Source organism: Phalangium opilio, unplaced genomic scaffold, assembly GCF_054372755.1.
Source record: "Phalangium opilio isolate 3A_F unplaced genomic scaffold, DU_Popi_V2 ptg000056l_1, whole genome shotgun sequence".
NCBI classification, from domain to species: domain Eukaryota; kingdom Metazoa; phylum Arthropoda; class Arachnida; order Opiliones; family Phalangiidae; genus Phalangium; species Phalangium opilio.
The window spans coordinates 6,000,460-6,008,249 of record NW_028324175.1 but is presented as its reverse complement, the minus strand read 5'-3'; the positions used below and the strand labels follow the sequence as shown (position 1 = coordinate 6,008,249).

The window sequence follows — 7,790 nt, the reverse complement described above, 5'->3', positions numbered from 1 at the left end:
TATACAGCTGCGTTACGCTGTCTAACCTCTCGATATGGTTTGGGCGGGGCTTAGCGAAAGGAGACATCAGTCACGTCTCTGCTAGTGTTAGGAGCGGGAGAAGGAAGGGGGAGCCCGAGGCAGACTTAGAAATAAGGATAATTTTTAAACTAGTCCTTGGGACCAGTGACCCCTTTAGTGTCCTAAACAATAAACTGGTCTCTGAAGTGGTCCCAGCCTTTGTTGTCCTATAGATTTGCAATTAATAAACTGGTCCCGAGGACCAGTAACCCCCACTTTTTGAATTAAAAAACTAGTCCAAGCAATTAATAAACTGGTTTTTGGACCAGTGGACGCGTGCTATTTCTAAGTCTGGTCCGGGGTTGTGTAAATTCGAAACGTCACTTCCTCTTGTCTCGTGATTGGCTATTAGAACTACGCAAAACGCGTCAAAGCTAGGAGGGTAACACCCAAACCAAATCGACATGATAAAAGGGGCATATGACAGAGCTGTATATTCATAGTTATATAGATTCATGCTATAAATGATAGAAGAGCCGCAATTGCGTGAACCTTTGGGAGAGTTGCCATTGGGAGGCTAGACGTTTCTCGTAACCCTAGCCGATCTCCGCGTACTTCTTATTCCTAACGATGATGATGGAGGAGAAGATAATATTGCTATCTGCGAGGTGCGAACACGTTAGCTCCGTTTTGCCAAATGCGAACGCGGTGACACAGACACGTCCAGTGTAATTCCTCTCCGTGACGTCACCGTCACTCGGAGAGGTTAAAAGCAGTTCAGATTAACAACCAATAGTAAACGAAATTATCACAACTTTATTTTTTTTTACATTTGACTTGGAACTATTCAAGTTTACAATTTTTAATAAATTAAAATTTTTTAAAAATTAAAATTAACATTAACAGATAACCAAATAAGCGTGGTCTCTTATTAAACTTTTTCCAGAAACTAAAACTTTTTAATTTATTCTTTGCAAGTTAACGACATTAAAATTTCTTGGCATATGGCTTTGGCCAGGGGTGGGGGAACAGCATTTCCAATCTATAAAAGTATCCAAACAACATTAGAAATAATAATAATAATTAAAAGTTCAAATAAATGCAAATAGCAAATTACCAAAAGTATATAGATATAAAAACAAAAGTACACTTCATAAATAATTCCCCGCCTTTGGTTCTATACAGCATGTAATCTGAGAAGCAAACTACCCCAAGCTCAACCGCCTACAGGAACTAACCAATCAGGGAAGAGCTTTTCTGACGCGGTCATAGGTTTATAGAAAGCAGTACATGATGCTGGCCATCCAAACGTTATTTTTTGGTGCTCCTTTATGAGCTTATTCACGGCTTGTTCCCTGTGCCACGGTGGAGAATGTAATCATACGCAGAGGGGCCTTCAACACTATTCCGGCATAAAGGAGGCCGACGGCACGAGCAAGTTTCAATTAACGAAGTGTACTTTTTGTTTTTAAATCTATATACTTTTGAAATTACTAATCATACTCAAGCCATAAATCATGGCCGACTTTGAAATTTATCGTCTTTTTGGTAGTAGGAGGCTTGTCAGCTTCGCTAGTCACAACTTTCCCCCGAACAAATTTTTTAAGATGGCGGCGGATCGGAAAATCTTTCTTAGTACGCGCCTACTACGTATGAGTAACGTTCCTGAAAATTTTCAGCCTTCTAGGGCAAGCGGTTTTGGGCTGGGCGACGGGCGTTGATTATCAGTCAGTCAGGACTTTGATTTAGATATAGATAGATTTTTGAAAACTTTATGTAATACTTATCAAACAATTATAAAGCTTGGTTCCAATTTGACAACGATGGAATATAGTCAATTATTTCCGTAATATAAATTGACTAAAATATAAAAGAGTATCTCCAGGAATACAAATATTATTGAAAGATATCACTTTGCAATTATTTCAAGAACAAATTAAACCTTGAAATAAATGTTTGAACTATATTCATTTTAATCGATACTTTAGTCTTCTTATTGAAGCCCTCGGGATAAAGTTGTCTAGGCGGTACTAAAGTCAACATTAGAATATGTCGATGATAAGCCGAGCTGGCTCGAAAACCAGAATCGGTTCCGTGTAAACGGTCCAACACACCCAGAGCTCCAAAATTTTGATTGAACCTAATAATTTATTCATAAATTAAATATAAAGAGATCGTAACTTATTCAGTCATTTATTACTTCAAATGGTGAAAATCGTGGGTTTCTGGAGATGGGAAAAATGGCAAATGAAAACCACTGTGAGAGTTTAGAGTAATAAATAACATTCCAGTGAACCATAGCCATATGACCCCAATGTGAGAGCCCATAATTAAAGGCCCCATATATCCTGGTAACATATTTGACATCAAATGCTCCACAGGATGACAATAAATCGCAGTTATTGATATCATATGGGTGAAGTCCATGAGTGGTGCTGTTTGTGGATATGTTTATACACAAGTGGATGGTGCAATAACCTAATAAAACAATAGATATTTATGGACTAAAATTGAAACATTTTTACTTAATTTCCACGAGCTAAAAGGAACTAACTACCCTAATCCTGGAGCGTTGACCAAACCAAACCCGAGGGGGTAGACGCTTTGGATCTCTGTGTACACCTGAGTTCAAAAAAGTTCAGCTTTGACAGTGCATTGAGTTCAAAGCCTTCGGAACTCACAGTTCAGCTTTGACAGTACATTGAGTTCAAGACATATTGTACACCTGAGTTCTCAAGTGTCTACCCCCTCGACCAAACCTAACCAGACCTAAGCGAAAGGAAAAACCTAATCTAGCCTGGCCTAAGTTTGACCAAACACTATCGACTTTAATTCCTTTCAAAAATATGCCCGATAATGTAGGCGGAAAATGAAACAAGCTGTCATTTTCCGAACTTTAACCTCACCTATGACTGTAATAAAACCCCGTTTCTTGTACAAGAGTGAAGAACATAAACTCGAACAGCAATCTTTGGAATGTCGGTAACTGTCCACAACCGCAACCTCACAGTTTCAATAATAGGAACATAACTGCGCTGAAAGGTATTACCACTAGTTGGTTCAAGATCACTTGAGCGATTACTTTCCATAAACGGTTCGTTTTTATCTAAATTATTTTCATAAATATAAATTCTGGCAATTAAGAACCCATATATGACTTGAGAACGTTTAAAGATAGACCGGGGGGGTTTCAGAGCCATATAACTGCACAGTGTAAATCCTAGGTTCTCATCAGTCTAGTTTTTAAATTCAAGAATTGGGGGTTACTGGTCCTCGGGACCAGTTTCTTAATTGAAAATCTATAGGAGAACAAAGGCTGGGACCACTCCGTAGACAAGTTTATTATTTCGGACACTAGGGGGGTCACTGGTCCAAAGGACTAGTTTAAAAAATATCCTTATTTCCCAGACTGGGACTCCTCATGCCTTAATTAATTGTTAAGGTTGATGACATACTGGATACTCTCTTGCATTTTGTACTTCAAGAGAAACTCGGGTTTTCCAGTCACATCGATTAGAGTGAAAAGGCCACCCAACACCCAATAGACTATAAATCCCATTAGGTTCAATCCTGTTAAGACGGATTATTTAATTAATAAGTATCAGGAATGCATACAGCTATAAGGAATCATTATGCAGCCATATTCTCATTTACGTATGACGAAATTTTACCTCGCGAATAAGCTGTATTACACTTGGTCTTTCAAATTAAATATTTACGCGAATAACTTGAATTAAAAGTCAACTTACCCCAAACCGCCGCATTGAAATATTACACCAATATTATCCCAAAAACATTGAAAATTCACGAAATTCATTGCAAAAGCCAAGGAACTCTAGTTTCCAAATATTCTCCGGTAACTTCAGTTCCAGAATGAACTTTAAATTTGAAGACATTTTTCCATAATTTATTTTAAATATTCACTTTTTTAGCGTTAAAAATATCTACGCTGTTATTGTGCCAAGAAATTAATCAGAAGTTGTTTCCTTCAAATATCTTTGCCATGTAGTTGAAACCGACTAGTGGTATAATTAAGGAAAATTGCAAAAACAATTTTTTTCGTAACCTTGACTTACTAATATTAAAATATCGAAATAATAATAATAATTAATGAAAGTGGATTCAATTCGATTTTAATGGCTTTAAGCACAAACTTAGCTTTATAGACGCGTTTTATCTCGAGACGTTTAAAATTCATTATTTATAAAATTCAATAATTAAAAAAAAAACGTAGAGATAATCTATAATTTATGCAAGTTTGGAAGTCACTAAGCTAAGCTGCAGCTCTTACAAGAAAAACCTGTTTTATCAAATCGCGTGTGTTGTTTTATTTGAAATTCTTTGTCCCCTATGCAGATATAGAGAAAGGATTAACCGAGATATTTCGAAAGTATGTTTTCAGGTCGCAAGTGAAAGTGTACCTGTATTTTCAAGGGCTTAAATTGAGCGTAAAAATTTGAATCAATTTTACTGAGGTTAGAATCGATGCTCAAAAAACGTTAATAAAAGTCGCCAAAACATTCATTCACGATGATTTTTAACCGACCTCAACTTATTTGAATTTTGAACTCTGCAGTAGAAAATCAAGTGATTTTTTTATCGATTCTTCTGCTAATTATAAGACCAGTCTGCATAGTCAAACGTTCAGGAAATACTAATGAATGATTTTAAAATTCAAATTAGGTTCAGATTTTAAGGATAATTTTAAATAAGGACCTCCGACCAATCGCGTAACGCCCTGCCTTTTTATTAACAAAATTCTCGTGGAACGCTCCATGTCTCGCGCCACGATTGTCACGTCGCGCGCAAATTTTATCCAATCTCGTAATAAAATGCATTCGACACGGAACGTGCCACTATGCAGACTGGTCTTATAATTAGTAGAAAAACCGATAAAAATCACTTGATTTTCTACTTCACCCTCCCTTTACGAAAAACCTTCCTAATAGACCACTCCATTAATTTCAGTAGAGAAGGCTCAAACACCACAAGAGAGAGGTCGCCTTCTTCCCGCGTATAGTGAACTGAGGCTCCGTCGGGCGGTGCTGTGCTTCTTGCAGCGAGGAAATAACCTAAGATGGCCGCCACGCTCTTACTAAGGTGCGCGCGCAAATAAACGGTATCGGTGGAATTTTCATATTAAACAACAGTTGCGTATTTCAAAACTATAAACAAACCAAGGTTGTAAAACTAGTACTCTATTTTATTTATTTATCCAATTATACAGTGATACAGCTGTTAAATTATGTATTTAAATATTTATTTTTAATGTACACTTACAATAATTTAAAACTGAATGAGTTACATCACTATAGGTATAGCAGCATTTGCGATTTTAACTATGCTAAATAAAAGGGGAAATATTCTCCCACAATTTTAAAAGTTCTAGCAATATTCATAATACTATTTATTAATTAAAATAATACCGACAGGGTTTCAATACTGCGCTTAAAGCTGCTAAGTTATTCGTTACATTTTTTTTTTGGTAAATATGCTTATTCAGTTTTCTTAGTGGGAATTGCTTTCTCTTTAATATTATCAGGGTAAAGTTGTTTCAAAGGAAGCGATCCAATACACCCATTACACCAAAATTTTGATTGAATCTAATTATGAACGAGTAAAGAAGAGGAATACGTCAGACGGGGACTTTTGGAACTATAATGAAAGTCCCTACGTCAACCACGGTGACTTTAGGGAAGGTCCCCCACTCCCACTTTGAACTTTATGCCCTTATTTGTCAAACAAGGGAGGAGAGAGTGTGTCAGACTGTCAGTGTAGTAACCGGCCACTCGCGCGTGCGCATTATCTAGAATCGTGAGGGAGAGAGAGAGAGAGATAAAATTCCTACCCTCCCTTTTTTCCCCTTCCATTTATATTACTGCTTCTTTAACATTAGACTAACACTCCCTCTCGCCTCACTCCTCCAAGGTTAAACTTACTGTAAAATGACTCATACCTAGTTTTCAACCACCTAAAAGTATTTGGGGATGACTACAAAGCATGCTACCCTCCCGACTCCTGTACAACACGAATTTACAGTTTAAATGCTCCGGACCCTCCAATAATGGAAGCTTTTCTCACTATATAGCGAAAACTTTGCTTTTATGACTTAAGCTGCTCCAAATAACTTTGATACTAAAAAGGGAAACTACCCGAGTTGCCTACATAAGGGTAGATGTCAAAAGAGAGAAAGAAAGGGAATTTACTGAAGGGGTGATTGCAAAGCAATGATAAGAAAACCTTAGCGGGTCCCGCGACCCTCATCTTGGATAGGGCGAAAGTATATAATTTTTGATAAATTTTCATGAGTAAATATTTTCCAGTAAGACGTTCTAATGTGAGAATATATAGCGTAAGCGCGTGTCAACTTGTACCAACATTATTAACAGTTAGTTTTGGGCGTCGTTTTTAAAATTAACCCTTAGGAGCCACACTTACTACGACTATCACCATTTGCATAAGTTTATAAACTTATGCGAATGGTGATAGTCGTGGGCTTCTGGAGAAGGGAAAAATGGCATGTGAAATCCAGAGTGGGCATTGAGCGTCGAAAATGTGACCCAGTTGAACCACAGCCATGTAGTAGCGGCGTGAGAACCCATAACTAAAGGTCCAATCAGGAATACATAGATTTACTACTTCTATGTATTCCTGATCGCGATTAATATACCCTATTTAAAGATGAATAATAATCATTATCAGGAAGTCAATTATAACAATTTTATTATTAATTTTTCCATAACAATTTGGTAACAAATAACATGAGGGTTTGCTAAAGATGAATTTGTGGGAGGAAGCTTTGAAACCCTTTGGGTGTTATGAAGTTTGTGTAATGAGCTTTCACGACAGTGTCATTAATAGTGTAGTGGTTGATAATTGGCATCTTACCTTATTTTCTTAGAAGCCAATGAATTATGTTGGTTGAATATATTCCGTCTTATATACCACAATGTTAATAGTCTTTCAATGTCATGGGCTGCGTTCAGTAACCGACATCAAAAACATCGATGACTAAAAGATGACATCGATGTCTTACTGAACGGTTTTTCGCGTCTTTGGGCGTGACGTCATGATGCTCATCGGATGCCCATCAGAAAAATCAGCTGTGAGAGGAGGTTTTTTTAATGAGCATTGGATTCATGACGTAAATTTCGTCATTTTGCGCCGCGAAAAAAATAAATGGAGGGAACTACATCCCAATCACTGCAATTTTAAATAATAAAGAATTGACAAATATTATCCTTATGGATAATAATACTAAAAAGCAATATATTATTTCGTTAAAATAAGGATTATGTCAGAATTTAATTGATAAATTGAAGTACAATATCTTTGTAAACAGTTCGGTATCATTATTTAAGCCTCTGCCATAACCTTATCATTATATCGTCGCCATTTTGAAAAGCATTGATTACACAAAATTGTGCCTTTCAACAACTGCAACGTCATCATGACGTCAAAAGAACACCGATTTCATTTTTCCAAATATCGATGTTTTTACTGATGAGTGTTACTGAACGCAGCCATAGCTATTGTTTAAAAAACACAATACTACACTAGCAATATATTGTAATTACTTCAGGGGGCAAGGGTTATCAAATGACAGAGCAGACGAAGCGTTAGACGACGGTTTATAAACTTCTAAAATAGCGCGTGATCCAGTGGGCTATGGCTATGACATAACAATCGTTGAATTTTTTCATTGAGTTGAGAAAATTACCACTAGAGTGGCCTTTGCCTATTGGGGTACGTGGGACACTTTTGAAAACATGGAACGGACGGACAGCTTC

General features: G+C 36.9%; 1 pseudogene across 1 annotated transcript; it reads right to left on the bottom strand.

The window, feature by feature from the left end:
* Positions 1–809: 809 nt before the first annotated feature.
* On the bottom strand, positions 810–3,756 carry LOC149668229 (fatty acid hydroxylase domain-containing protein 2-like; annotated as a pseudogene). The gene is made up of 4 exons (XR_016367984.1): positions 3,452–3,756; positions 2,907–3,106; positions 2,201–2,478; positions 810–2,140 (listed from the first exon to the last, which is right to left on the bottom strand). The product of XR_016367984.1 is annotated as a fatty acid hydroxylase domain-containing protein 2-like (transcript).
* Positions 3,757–7,790: the final 4,034 nt, after the last annotated feature.